The sequence below is a fragment of the Homarus americanus genome, unplaced genomic scaffold (assembly GCF_018991925.1).
Source record: "Homarus americanus isolate GMGI-L3 unplaced genomic scaffold, GMGI_Hamer_2.0 scaffold8020, whole genome shotgun sequence".
NCBI classification, from domain to species: domain Eukaryota; kingdom Metazoa; phylum Arthropoda; class Malacostraca; order Decapoda; family Nephropidae; genus Homarus; species Homarus americanus.
In genome coordinates this window covers 259,812-275,000 of record NW_024712315.1, presented here as the reverse complement: position 1 = coordinate 275,000, position 15,189 = coordinate 259,812, and the positions used below count along the sequence as shown (strand labels likewise).

At 40.1% G+C, this 15,189-nt stretch overlaps 1 protein-coding gene across 1 annotated transcript in view; it reads left to right on the top strand.

Moving 5' to 3' along the window:
- The window catches only part of LOC121860079 (neuropeptide F receptor-like), a 93,857-nt gene extending 89,151 nt beyond the window's left edge, over positions 1-4,706 (top strand). The window contains exon 3 of the mRNA XM_042357095.1: positions 4,322-4,706. The gene's annotated coding sequence lies outside the window, so the exon portion shown is untranslated. The remainder of the gene's footprint in view (positions 1-4,321) is intronic.
- Positions 4,707-15,189: the final 10,483 nt, after the last annotated feature.

Sequence of the window (15,189 nt, the reverse complement as noted above, 5' to 3'; positions counted from 1 at the left end):
GAACGAGTACACTGCTACTTCCAGATCCTGTTACGGTAATGTCGGGAATGTGACCTGCAGAGACATGGATAAGGTTTGGTTTGGTTAGGTTAGGTTGCACACACACACACACACACACACACACACACAATTGAACAAACATGGTGTATGAACCTCGGCCTTAAATAAGGTATTGTGTTATACATTCATACAACACAACGTGGACAAAGCTACAAGCGAATTGGCCTTGTAGATTTCCTTGTATGCTCTCTCTCTCTCTCTCTCTCTCTCCTCTCTCTCTCTCTCTCTCTCTTCCCATCTATTTTAACTCCCATCGTCCTTTGTTATATCTCTCTTGCACTCCTGTTTCTCATCAACTTTTACGACCTCCCTCTCTCTCTCTCTCTCTCTCTCCCTCTCTCTCATCTCTCTCTCTCTCTCTCTCCTCTCTCTCTTCTCTCCCTCTCCTCTTTCTCTCTCTCTCTTTCTCTCTCCCCTCTCTCTTTCTCTCTCTCTCTCTTTCTCTTTCTCTCTCTCTCTCTCTCTCTATCTCTTTCCTCGGTCTGTCCTTCTCTCTATCTCTATCTCACTCACCCTCACTCACCACCACAGTCACGCCCACGCCCACCATCAACACACACACGCCCACGCCCCCCATCAACACACACGGCAGTACAGTGAAGGGAAAAATGCATTTCTCTCCACAATTTCATCATTTGAGTCCCAAGGGTTCCTTCACTCCCAGCCGGTGAGGAGAGCCAAGGACACACCACCTCTGGTTGACCTACATGACGACTCGATAAAGAGAGAAGAGAGAAGAGAGAAGGAGAGAGAGAGAGAGAGAGAGGAGGTTGCAGTTTCCTGTGTTGGGTTAAGTGGAGTTGAGTTAACAGGGTTTCTGACAGGTGTTTTTGAGTGTGTGTGTGTGTGTGTGTGTGTGTGTGTGTGTGTGTGTGTGTGTGTGTGTGTGTGTGCTTTTATATATCTATACATTTATTAAATTTAAACAAAGCACTTTTAAAATACACACAAGCATGCACTCATATTTACATACAGACACACACACACACACACACACACACACACACACACACACACACACACCTACCTCTTGTCAACCCTTTTCAGTTATGGAAAAACAAAAACAGAAATCCAACATAAGAGTCCACAGGTAAAGTAATTCCCCACACTACACTCTGTACGGATACATAATACACGGACCGCTGGAACATACAATACAACCCGGATTAAAAAAAAACACCTTAATTACCAAGATGGCGGGGGTCTTTAGGTGAGACTCTTCATTGCCTGTTATAGCGGTGTTTGGGACTGTGTAATGAGGGGGAAATATTGGAACGAGAGCTGTTAGTGGCCTCTTGGAAGTTTGTGTATGTGGGGAGTGTGGGTTATGATTTTAAGGAAGTAATATTGGATCGTGTGAGAATATTACTCGCTGAAGTTAAGGAAATAGTTGTAATAATGATTAATGTTGTAGTAAATGTCTAAAAATAATATTACAGGTAATAATAAAAGAAATGAATAAATTAATTACAAAATCAAATTAAAAAATAATATTCTGGTTTAGAAAATATAAAACCTTCGCAAAAAAGAATATTTTGAAATAAAATTAACATTACGTAGTAGAAAAATATTACTTTCAGATATAAAACTCATCAAAAATATAAAAATTAATAATATTGTATGAAAAAATATAACAACACGGAAATATACAATACTTACAGACAAATAATAAAAAATATATAAGGAAAATTAATAACGATAACTTTTAATAGTTTCTGAGGTGAATTAAGGAGTAATGATAGTTAAGTAAACAACAAAACTATTTCTGACTTTGTACTTTATGTAAGAACTAAAGTGGGGGTTTAAACTGTAATTAGTAGAATTTGTTTATTAGTGTGTGTGTGTGTGTGTGTGTGTGTGTGTGTGTGTGTGTGTGTGTGTGTGTGTGTGTGTGTACTGGTATATTTCATGTCCCTAGAGCTCAACCCGGATTTACGTGTGCTAAAACTGCGGGTTACGAGTTACGCTATGTTGAGGTAAGGTTAGTTTATGGTGTGTGTTAGGTTTGGTTAGGTTAGGTTAAAGTCTAAGCCATCAGCCTTAAAACTGCCGGACTTGACATAACAAGATCATATTACCCTCTGTAGCTGTCCTTTGAGGTACCAGGTAAACGCTCTCTCAGGTCACCAGGTAAACGCTCTCTCAGGTCACCAGGTAAACATTTTCTCAGGTCACCAGGTAAGACGGAACTACAGCATACAAACAGGCATTAAAAAATCTGGTCTTAAACCTTCTTTCACTATCGGAGAATATTTCCCAGGAGTAACTCTTCACCCTGTAATTCCTTTACAAGTCTCCAGTTGAAAGCCAGCAACAGAGAATCCAATCCCTCAGAGCTTCATGTGAATTATTTAAAGCTAAATTTTAATCCTTCGAAGCTTATGCATAATACCTTAAGGCTTATTTGTTCCCATAGAGCTTAATTTAAATCCTTTTCTAACTTAACCTGAACTAACGTGAACCTAACCTAACCTAACCTAAACTAAACTAACGTGAACTTAGACTAACTTGAACCCAAACTAACGTAAATTTAACTTAACCTAACGTAACCTAACCTAACCTAACCTCACTTTACATAAAATGACCAAATTTTACTCGGAGAAACATTTAACATCTGCGGAGGTGAAGTCGAATCATGCCTTAGCTAATTGCGTATGAACAAGCGGCCGTATAACTGTTACAGGACAACCGTGGAGCCTAATTACTGCTGAAACGGAGCAATACCACTGTGCAAATGGGGGTGGAGGAGGAGGGAAGGGAAAGGGGATGGGGGTGTGGGAGGGAAGGGAGAGGAGGGAGGGAAGGGAGGAAAGGGGAGGGAAAGGGAGGGAAGGAGACACTACAGAATATCATATACGATGAGTACAACAAATTAGAAAAGACAGACAGACAGACAGACAGACAGATAGTGGCTGTAAATAAATAAATACTTAAATAATAAATAAAACCTTTCCGTCCCTTCCTCTGACTCGAGATAATGATCCCCGGTGAACCAGAAGAAGATAAACAACTGACAACAACAACACCTGACCGTCGACGTTCAAGGGGGAGGAGGTGGGGAGGAAGGGGGGGGGGAGGAGGTGGGGAGGAAGGGGGATGGGGGGAGGAGGTGGGGAGGAAGGGGGTGGGGGGAGGGAGGAGGTGGGGAGGAAGGGGGGTGGGGAGGAGGTGGGAGGAAGGGGTGGGGAGGAGGTGGGGGAGGAAGGGGTGGGGGGAGGGGAGGTGGGGAGGAAGGGGGTGGGGGAGGAGGTGGGGGAGGAAGGGGGGTGGGGGAGGGTGGGGGAGGAAGGGGGTGGGGAGGAGGTGGGAGGGTGGGGAGGTGGGAGGGGGCAGGGAGGAGGTGGGGAGGAAGGGGGGTGGGGGGAGGAGGTGGGGAGGAAGGGGGGTGTGGGGGAGGTGGGGAGGAGGGTGGGGAGGAACAGGAGGAAGGGGGGTGGGGGAGGGAGGAGGTGGGGAGGAGGAAGGGGGGGTGGGGGAGGAGGTGCTGGGGAGGAAGGGGTGTGGGGGAGGGAGGTGGGGAGGAAGGGGGGTGGGGGAGGAGGTGGGGAGGAGGGGTGGGGGTGGGAGGAGGTGGGGAGGAAGGGGTGGGGGGAGGTGGGGAGGAAGGGGGTGGGGAGGAGGTGGGAGGGAAGGGGTGTGGGGGGAGGAGGTGGGGAGAAGGGGGGTTGAGGGAGGAGGAGGTGGGGAGGAAGAGGTGTGGGGGGAGGAGGTGGGGAGGAAGGGGGGTGGGGGGAGGAGGTGATGGAGAAGGAAGAATTCAAGAAGGTGAGAAGGAAGAGGAGTAGTTCAAGAAGATTCGAAAGAGAAAGAGAAGGAGGCGTTAGAGGAGATGAGAAATAGAAGAAGAAGGAGGAGGAGAGAAGGAGGAAGACGAAGAAAGGAGGAGAAAAAGAAAGGGGTGGAGAAAGGGTTAATATATTGTCTCAGGTCTCCCAAAGTTATAATGAAGCCCCAAGTTTTGCATCAAAAGTAGTGGCTTCTTACTGCTCATCATCCGGGGTAACACGATAACAAAGGGGAGAGGTGGGAGGGGGGGGAGAGGGAAGGGGAGAGAGGCAGGGAGAGGGGATGGAAGAGAGGTGAGGTAAATAATATGATACGGGGAGGTGTAACTATCCTAAAAGTTGATGGAAGAGGAGGAGGAAGAGGTTTGGCTGCTTAAAGTTATCAGAGGTTAATGATGGATGACATTGGGTTTCACTCTCTCTCTCTCGAGTAGTACCTTAAGCCAGTCCTCAACCCCAACATCTCTTACTTCCAGACGATCGACGGAAGGAGGACCAGGAGGCGGCGACAGAAGAGTGTGGCCATGTCCTGAGGAAGACCCACACCTTACATCCTACCACGAGGAGTCTCCAAGATCCTAAACGGGAAAGAAAGAAAAATCCTTCAACACAGGATTTCATTTTTGGAAGAAGAAATTTCATATCTACTATTTCTCTTCAGAAAACTCATGTCTAGGATGTCAATAGTTTCCTTTAATCTAGTGTAGGATGTGCTTTGAATTTCTCAGCTGTAGGATATCACCTAAAAATCCTTCCTAATGATGACTATAATCTGACTGAAGAAATAATACGCCTGACTCACAAGCCTGACTCACAAATGTATATATTAAATAACAACTTTACATTCAGGCAAAAAAAAAACAGTAAAAAAAATAATGAAAGTATATTAAAAAGTTAATTCATGAGAGTAAATGAGAAAATATATTCAAGAAAGCAAATTATACAAAGTTTAATCGTGAATCAGAGACAAAAATTATAATCTAAAAACTGTGCCAAGGAAGAGACGTAATAAAATAGGAAAAATATTTGAAAGAATCATCCCACGTATAAATAATCAAACACAAACAAACACAAACATAGAACACGGGAAGTCTATATATTGCCCTAAGGAAATAAAACACCGTACATGAATAAAATAGGAGACGGACTGGACAGAGGAGAGAAAGAGGGTCAATATACAGTTATGCTAATCTAAAAATCCACCCAAAATAACAACAAAGTCATAAAATCCACTACAAGAAGAGATTACAGCTATAAATGTCTAATTGTCAAGATAAAACACCAAAGTGGGGCTACTTAACTAAATACCTTTGACAGAAAACGTAAATATTGTAGAATCATAGAAAACGTACCTAACCTATCATCAAAGAAAACGTATATATCACCAGTAACTACACTAGGAAGTAACACATGATGAATACAGAACATAAATCCCCTAATGATATAGATAATTACCCTATATATATCGTCAAGGTGAATAATTAGCCCAAGTTTCCTCAATATATCAAGAATGTGACCCAAGATTAAGTTCCGTTGCTGTTAAAAAAATGGAGTCGTGATTTATGGCTCTTTTGTAAGTCTTGGCAAGTGTGGTCGGGTGGAGTAGTCGGGGGAGGTGGAAAAGAGGTCGGGTGGAGTAGTCGGGGGAGGTGGAAAAGAGGTCGGGTGGAGCAGTCGGGGGAGGTGGAAAAGAGGTCGGGTGGAGAAATGGTGGTCGGGTGGAGATAGTCGGGTGAAGAATTCGGGTGGAGAAAGAATAACTGGGATGGAGAAATAAGTCGGATGGAGAAGGAGACAGAAAGAGAAATAACTAGACACAGAAAAACGGACAGATAAGACATGATGAACGAAAACAAAAGTAGACGGACAAACAGACTTAAGGTGAAAGGAACGTAGAGACAGACAGAGATGACAAATTAGGCCAAAGAATGGAGAGATAGTGAAATATAATTGATAAATACATGGAAATAAATAACGATTAGATAATAAATAATGATGAAAAAAGGGCAAAAATAAATAATTCAAACAGACGACAGAAATTAGGACAATAATACCCCGTTTTTTTTTGTAAATATAAAATAGTCTCCCACTACCTACACCCGCTGTGCGTTTTCTATAAATTAACGTTTTCTAAATTAATATCTTTTGAAGACTTATGGTATACTACACTAAGTGGTTTCGAACCTTCACTTAATGAGCCCAAGTAGAGGTTCGAATCCCTCATGATGACAACAACTTGAGCTCGGATTCTGAAACTGACCAATTATCTTAGGGCATTTTCCCTATGCTGGCCAATCACTACCCTTTCCTGGAAAAAAGCAGACCAATCATCTTCATCCCAAGGAACAAGCTTGACCAATCAGTGCTGTTCCTTGAATAAATAAGCCAATCCCAATCACTCCTAGATTCAAAATGGGCAATTACCACATTTCCTATAAATAAAACTGACCAATTACCATGCTTCCTGGAACAAGATGACCAATCATAATGTCTCCTCAAACAAGTTGGCCAATTATCCTCCACCATTGAACAAATTGACCAATCACAATTAATCTCGTTTTTTTCAGAATTCAAGCTCAATTATATTTTGTTCCAATAATATATATTTTCTAAAAGTCTCCAGAAATATATCTACATGTTTGTGTGTGTTATGCATTCAATAATATATATAGTATAAATTGAAAGATATATATAATGTATATATAAATAAACAGTAAATATATATATGCAGTATACTGTATTATGTATTATTTATGTATATGTATATGTATATGTATAAGGTTATATATAATAAACATTGAGTATACAGTAAACATGGGTACTGTTATTAATTACCTGATTAATTTATAATTTGGCTTCAAGGTAAGTTCTGAGCTTAATTAGTTTCAGGAATTGGTAAAGAGAATAATGATGATGATGATGATGATGATGATGATGATGATGATGATGATGATGATGACGTCAACAATCCTAAAACCTGAAATTACCTGCAGGAAACATTCACTAAATCTGCTCAGGCACATCAGTTTAAGCTCCAGGTATAAAGTACAGGTAAGAGTAATTCATTCCCAGGTGGTGAGATTAATAACATCAGATAGGTGTTGTCATGATCTAATTGGAAACTTACCTAGAGTCTAATTAACCTAGCCGTCTCATTATACCTGTCTCATCAACCAACCCCGTAATCACGTCACTCACGAAGTCTTTAATGTGCCAAGTTAAATTAATGTCACCCTGAGTTAGTGTGTTCAGTACTGGTTAAGCTGGATATAGTCAATGGTATTCTCCCTGATCTTCACGCTATCACCCTATCCTCCCTGATGATTGTTCTGTCACCCCATTTTCCCTGATCCTATTTCCATCACCCTATCCTCCCTCATCCACACTGTCCCTTTATCCTCCCTGACACTCCTTTCATCACCCTATTTTCCCTAATCCTCCTTCCATCACCCCCCTCTCCCCTGTCCCCCACAACCTCCTCCTCCCTGACCCACAACCTCTCCTCCCTGACCCCACAGCCCTCCTCCCTGTCCCTCACAACCTCCTCCTCCTGACCCACAACCCCTCCTCCTGACCCCACACAGCCCTCCCTCCCTGACACCCCACACACACCTCCTCCCCGGACCCCCAACCCTCCTCCCTGACTCCCCCCAACCCTCCTCCCTGACCCCCACAAACTCCCCTGCCTCACTACATAAACAGTCCTCAACAACACAAGGGCGCCTGGTACACTGGAGACAATCAGCGTGTCATGTCCACATTGAAAGTTTCAGTGGAGCAAAGTGCCCACTCAGAAGTTGTTTGTGTTGGTAAATTGCAGGAGAAAGAGAGATAAAATTGCTTTTTCGTTCCCCCTCTGATAGATAGCTGTGTGTGTGTGTGTGTGTGTGTGTGTGTGTGTGTGTGTGTGTGTGCGTGTGTGTGTGTGTGTGTGTCTGTCTGTCACGTGGAAAGCTCAGTTCAATAATCCATAATAACATCAATTAAAAGGTCAAAGATGAACATTTTATTACCTCCTGCCTTTATTACTTCAACGTAAAAATAAAAACAATAAAAAATACAAGATTTAATTACCTTAATGATAACGACAGACACACAAACCAATTACAACTGTTTGATTCATAGAGTTCACTTAACTGCAATTAGCATCGTGGTTCAACTTCCTTCTCTCTCTCTCTCTCTCTCTCTCTCTCTCTCTCTCCACACACACACACACACTCTCATAATCACTTAACCTAACCTAACCTAACCTAACCTAACCTAACCTAACCTAACCGTAAGAGCAGCTTTATTATAGAGTTGTCACGGTTACAATGATAAAATATTTCCCCTTGTAGAAGTTTTTTGTAGTTGAATGTGGGTGTGCCAAGTCCGTAGACTTCATATTGATAGATTGAATTTGTATAGTAAACATATTGTTGTTGTTTAGGGAGAGAGAGAGAGAGAGAGAGAGAGAGAGAGAGAGAGAGAGAGAGAGAGAGAGAGAGTAGTATAAAAAAAAACACTCAAACACACCATTAAACAAGAAAATAAACGCAATAAAACACCATCACATGACACAAGAACCCAACAGAACATAACACCAATAAAACAGAAAAGAAAATACAACAAAGAGAGTACAGGTGACAGTGATAATTAATTACCTGAGACCTTACCTTTGGATCTATCAAAGTCGAATGTTTACCTAATCTAACTTAACCTTCCATGAATTACTAAATTATCCAAACCCTTCCAAATAATTACCCTCTTTTTTATTAATCTTAGGATTATTGAATATAATTGTACACCTTAATTACTGTATTGTTAGTTTGAATGGTATTAACCTCGTGTTCCCAGAATCACTACTAACTAATAGCCAAATTAGTAACCAGTCAATTATTCTATACACAACGTTTAGAATAATAAAATACCCAGTAAATGGAGAATTAAAATTGAAATCGAATGTTGCGTAAAATAAAATGTACTCTTGCAATGGAAACACGTTGGTGAAAATAATAGCACCTGCGCTTTTATACACGTAAGGTGATAAAACAGTATGTATATATATATATATATATATATATATATATATATATATATATATATATATATATATATATATATAGATAGATAGATAGATAGATATAGATATATAGAATATATATATACAGATATATCAGCTCACTATTTTACTCGATAATAATGAAGAAGAAAGAATTGGATCACATGGAGATTAGACACACCAGTTTATTTATACGTGACCTCCCTTTACCCTACCCAAACTTAATCTGCCTTAACATACCCTACCCTCCCCTGTCCTACCCAACCCCTACCCTACCCTACCCTACCCTACCACTCCCTGTCCTACCCAACCCTACCCTACCCTACCCTACCCTACCCTACCCCTACCCTCCTGTCCTACCCAACCCTACCCCAAACCTATCCTAAACTTAACACACCGACCCTCCATACACACATATAACATGAGAAGTGGTAAAAGATCAAGTAAAATAAACTGGGGGTGTCTAATCTTATCACATGTTATTCATTTCCAACAATCCCAACGATACTTTCACTCACAATTAACCCCCACAGCTGGCTACCACACAAAACTACGAATAACCACGAAATTCCACAAAACACAAAAAAAAATTGACGCTAACCAAAATCCATCTAGTTGCCTTTTCCCGCGCTCTCTCCACTCTAGGTAAAAATTTCACAGCTTCACCCTACACGTATATAGAGTTCCCAGGGCAACACACAGCAGTCTGGGTGTCTTAAACTCCTGCGAGAATTAACAGTCCGTCATCATATACACAAGAGACATTCGGGTGTGATGATGGGTGACGTTGGGTGAGTAGAGGATAACAGGGAGTGAAATCTATCCCCAGAGTTTGGTGAAAATCTTGCCCCTGTTAAAATATTACCTAAAACATAAAAAAAAATCTTACAAATATTACGTTATTGTGTCAAACTCAATGAAAATAGTGGTAAATCAACGATAATATACTTCTATACTTCATGCTGGTACCTTGTGAATATATTACCATTATTTAGTTCATGGTTTAGTAGCTAGGGCAACCACCCCAAACACACACACACACACACTACCACTATCACCCACCACTACCACCACCACCACACCCTCAGGTAAGGTATCCCACCCTCAGTAGCCTCTCGTACACCCTCGTTAGTACAGTATCCAGTGTTCTCAGCTTCGCCACCATTATTCTTATAAAAGAAGAAACCAGATCTGTAGTCGGGTTCTCAAGACCAACGGGGACGCCACTCTTGATGTTTTATTTGGCTAACGGCAGACGATTTTATTCAGCACAGGGAGTCCCCGTACACAAAGGGTTAGTAAACTATCTCCAATAAGCCAGGGTGAAAGAAGATAGCTGAGGCAGAGTCACAGTGTATTTCCAACGCCATGTTAAATTTAGTTTAAGTAAGCCATTTACCTGCATTTTCACTGTACCTAGCCAGTCTGCCTGTCTATCAATCTATCTATCTTTACCTACGGCATCTCAACCCAACTTGGCAAGTCTCCAGAAGTGTGGGAAAACTGGCCCCAAACTGCGCGTGGACATCCCTCTAGCTTGGCCCGCTCTCCCGATAAACAGATCATTCTGTACTCTGATCCGCGTATATCTCCCAATAAATTCTTTATATTTCTTCAAATTTCTCTTATCACCGTGTCAAGGATAAATTTAAGACACAGTTGAAATTCGCTGAAGCAGAAAATAACAAGTTATTGAGTTAATGTTGTGTGAAGATTACGTCAATGTCTTTCTCGGGAAGCGAAAAACAAGAAATATGATCGGTTACACACCCAAAATAACGAGCTTGTGGCATCCTATACAGAGAATACGACGTTTTATCCTGTACACTGCAAGTATATTGCTACACCTATACCTCTTGGAAATTGGAAGAGACAAGATCAAACTGGTAAACTGTTACAAGAACCTCCTTAAGACCTCTCCTGGAACTGCCCAGTGTGTGTGACTCTAAAATAAGGCGAGAGCTCATTCAACGCCTGACCTGATATTTTACAGCAGTCTGCCCTTGAGATGATTTGACGTGGGGTAAAGTGATACTTGTGACTTATAACTTCCTGTTGAGGCTATTAATGAAGAATGTATCGATGAACTGTGTCAAAAACCTGTGTAAAGTGTATAATATCTCCCCCGTGAGGAATAAATATTATCCACAAGAAATAAAATTATCTTAAAGAGTGAATGAAGACTAGTTTTCGTGTGCTGCTCTCATGATGTTGACTTTACCTGAAGAATTGACACACCATCTTCTTATTTCACCTGATAATTAATCACCTTAACGCTGACCTAACCTACCCTAACTTACCCTGATCTAACCTGACCTGCCCTATCTTAACGTACCCTAATCTAATCTAACCTGCCCTACCCCAAGACTCCAGATAGCGTTAGGTTGGCTAATTATCAGGTGAAATAAACTAAGCTGTCTAATACTCAGGTGATGTTGATGTTTTGACCATTACAACAACAAAAATATCACGTCATATATTTTCCATTTTATTTATGATTTTTCCATAACACGAAGTAAACCTGATAGCGAACGATAATGACTGACCAAACTTTAATCGCCTAACCAGAGTGGCGGGAACAACTTTTGATATCATTAGAGTTTCTGGGAAGATTCTTGTTAATTAAGATGTATTACGTAGATAGCGGTGGCGAGGATACCAACAGGTGGTTCCTTCATAATATTACTTTTACTTTTTTTACTTTTGGGAAAATCATCGTACTTCTGAAAACACTATATTGTAATTATCGCCTCTACATTAAGTTAGGTTGGGATAGGTTAGGTTAGGTTAGGTTAGGTTAGATTAGGTTAGGTTAGGTTAGGTTAGTTCAAATTAGATTAATGTTACGTTGATTAACACTCAACAACACTCACACACACATGAACACAACTCAAGCTAACGTGTAGTAAACCCTAAGCCACAAGTTTTCCCCCATCAGCTACACGCACTTCAAAGTTTAGAAAGGAAGTGCGTCAGCAGTTTGATATGTGCGTTAGAAGTTTGGTAAGTGCATCGCTAGTTTGGTAAGTGCATCGCTAGTTTGGTAAGTGCATCGCTAGTTTGGTAAGTGCATCGCTAGTTTGGTAAGTGCTTCGCTAGTTTGGTAAGTGCGTTAGGTATTGGATAAGTGCGCTAAGTGTTAGATGTCTGTTATTATTTCTGTGTGTGTGAGAGAGAGAGAGACAGACAGACAGGCAGAGATAGAGACAGAGAATGGAGCCGGTCCCTCAACTTACAAGAAGAAAATTAGTTATCACAAGATTGGTTTCTGAGGTCGAACCCCCAGAGAGAAAGAGAGAGAGAGAGAGAGAGAGAGATGAAAGGAAGTGATAGGAATAAGAGAGTAAAAAAGAAACAAAAAGAATAAAGAAAAGAAAGAGATAACTAGAATCACGATAAGTAGGAAGGAAAAAAACGGACAGAGAAACAGACAGAGATTGACCAGTCGCTACAGGGTAACATAAATTAATCCGCGTGGGAGTAGTTTCAACTTTTAATTAAGGAACCCCTTCAAAAACAGTCATATATAACAACAGAAAATGGTACTGTACTCTATGCAGAAAATATATGTTGATTTATGAGCGTAATTCCTGTGCGTGTGTGTGTGTGTGTACTTAAGAGTTATCCAATTAATCACTACCTTTGAGCTAATAAAAATATTATCGTACGAACCATTTTGAGTCTGATTTAATAAATTAATAAGTCTTTGTTCAAAAGTTTTTACCTCACCCAAAATTTCATCTAATTTTTTTTTTTTATATATGCCGCCACGGTGTTATGTATGCCTTTAGTAAGTTGCATATGAATGCCAAGATATGTATGCCTCCATTAAGTTGTATAATTATTATATATAGAGAAATGCCAAACTCAAACCAAAAATATTAAGATAAAAATAGAATAAATATATTTCCTTCCTCTATCATTCTTTGGAACTTACATAATGACAAATATTAAAAACATTTCTGTGGCATTCTAGCTTCAAGTTTCCGTAAGATTTCGCGCAACAGAATTTCTACAACTTTCATGGAACGTAACTTGGTGTCCTACGATTCGTCTGGACAACTCAAAGGCGACACTAAATCATAGTTCCTTCCCTTACGTCAAAGACATTTATACGATATATATCAGACCGTAATCTAGTTACCCGCGCCCTAGTCTGTGATTGGTAGTTGTGGTGTTTAAAGTGTTATGTATACGCCTGACTGGCTAGTTACACACACACTACATCTGGGTCAGTGATGTGATATGTTACAGAAGTTAATATAAAACGATTCACAAATGTCCTCCTTCACTCTCCAGGTAACAAATATACGTAACGAGAAGCAAGAAAAATCCCAGAAATAAAATACTAAATTGGGGCTTTTGATGGCGAACCAAAGCTTCGAGGTACACGTAGGTAAAAAATAAAAATAAAAAGTGTCGAAAAAAACAAACATGAAAGAGTAAAGAATTCTAGAACCTCTCCCATTGTTGGTGCAGAAATCGCCGCCTCTTATCGGGTTTGCCTCGTTAAGCGTTTTTTTTTTTTTTTTTGAGACCGAGACAGCCTTTGTTCTCCAGGAGGGTGAAAAATCCTTTGCGGCGCTGAGACGGATTTGTTGATTATGATTAGAACTACGAGAGAGAGAGAGAATCCGAGAGAAAGCAAGAAGAGGAAGAGCGAAAACAAGAGAAAGGAAGAGAATAAAATAAACAAAAACAAGAGGAAAAAGAGAGAAAGCGAGACTACCAACAAAACAATTTTACCATTTATTTTTGTTATTTTAAGAGCCTAACTCAGCGTAACCTACCTTTATTCCTGAGCATAAATTAACCTAACCTACTCCTAACCCACCGTAACCTACTTTATCCTAACCATCATCTAATTCAACTTACCATATCCGTAATCTAACCCAACTTTTACCTAATTTAATCTAACATACCCTCAACACAACCAAACCTTGAACATTTGACTGAAGGGAGAACATCACGAGTCCTTAATATGTCATCAGGTGCAGCTTGCTCAAAAATTCCCGTCTCAAAAAAATTGCTAAATTACCCTCCAGTCCACCAAGCACCAACATTCAGTTCAGTTGATTGGCTCACAAGTATGAATGAAGTATAACGTAACATCCCAAAATCCGCTGATTGGTTAGATAATAAGTAAATAGCTGATTATTTCGCAATTTCTCTAAAAAAAAATCAGGGATATAAACCAATTAAATAACTCGAATGTTATAAATTTCCATCCAAAACGCTATACAGTATTTTACTTTCTCTACAGTGTCTCCTTATATAAGACTCATTCTAGAATTCTGTCCTTAACACTACTAAATATTAACCCCTTTAACTCAACGTGAAATATGTGTTACAATTTCATAATCATGGCTAGCACCTTAAATAATCAATAAATAAAAGGTATGTGTACTATACATACTGTACACATAAACATTAATAAGACGATAGATCAACAAAGCACCTGTACTCACCTACGTGTTTATGTTGTTTAAAGTTCCCTCCTGTCACCTCGTCATTTCTCTTATTAACAAATCATTTCTTCACTTAATACTAAATAGGTCACTCTTGGGAGATTAATAGTTTGTTATAATATGAATGTTGATGATGTTATTCACTTATAAACACTAATAAACGCACACAAAAAGGACACACACTTTCACGGGTGAGTGGGAGGTTGAGCACTGCCACTGTGCTTACTGAGTTACCTCCTCCTGCCCTCTAATTGGTCATTACTACCCCTCCTAACTTCTGATTGGTTACTGCACCTGTTTATGGTTGTTTGTCAAATTTTATTGACTATATATGCATACATACACCGAGAATAACACATTAAGTATTATTAAAGAAGCTTATGCTATTCGTCCGACTTTCAATGAAGTGAAGACGTTTTGAAACACCTGCACTCAAAACACAAAAACATAATTAACGGTAAGCCGAAATTAGTTTAATATGCATTTAATGTATTTAACAATCTCTTTAATACCCGATAATGCAATGGGACTAACAACATTCTGAGTTACAAATATGAGTTATCATCTGAAGAAGGCAATTCCCTTCCTCTTAAAAAAAATAAAATAAATTGTACGGTACTTTATAACTGCTCCCGTTTCACCTGAAGATTAACCACCCTATGCTCCTCTGTACAAGAATAACATGGCAAATATTTTACCACCTGAAGATTAGCCCCCCACCATATTTGACCGTAAGATTAACCACCCTAATTCTAACCTAGCCCTCCATGTAGCAACAGGGTGTTTAATCATCTGGTGAAATAAGAAAGGCTAATCATCAGGTGATCCAAAAATT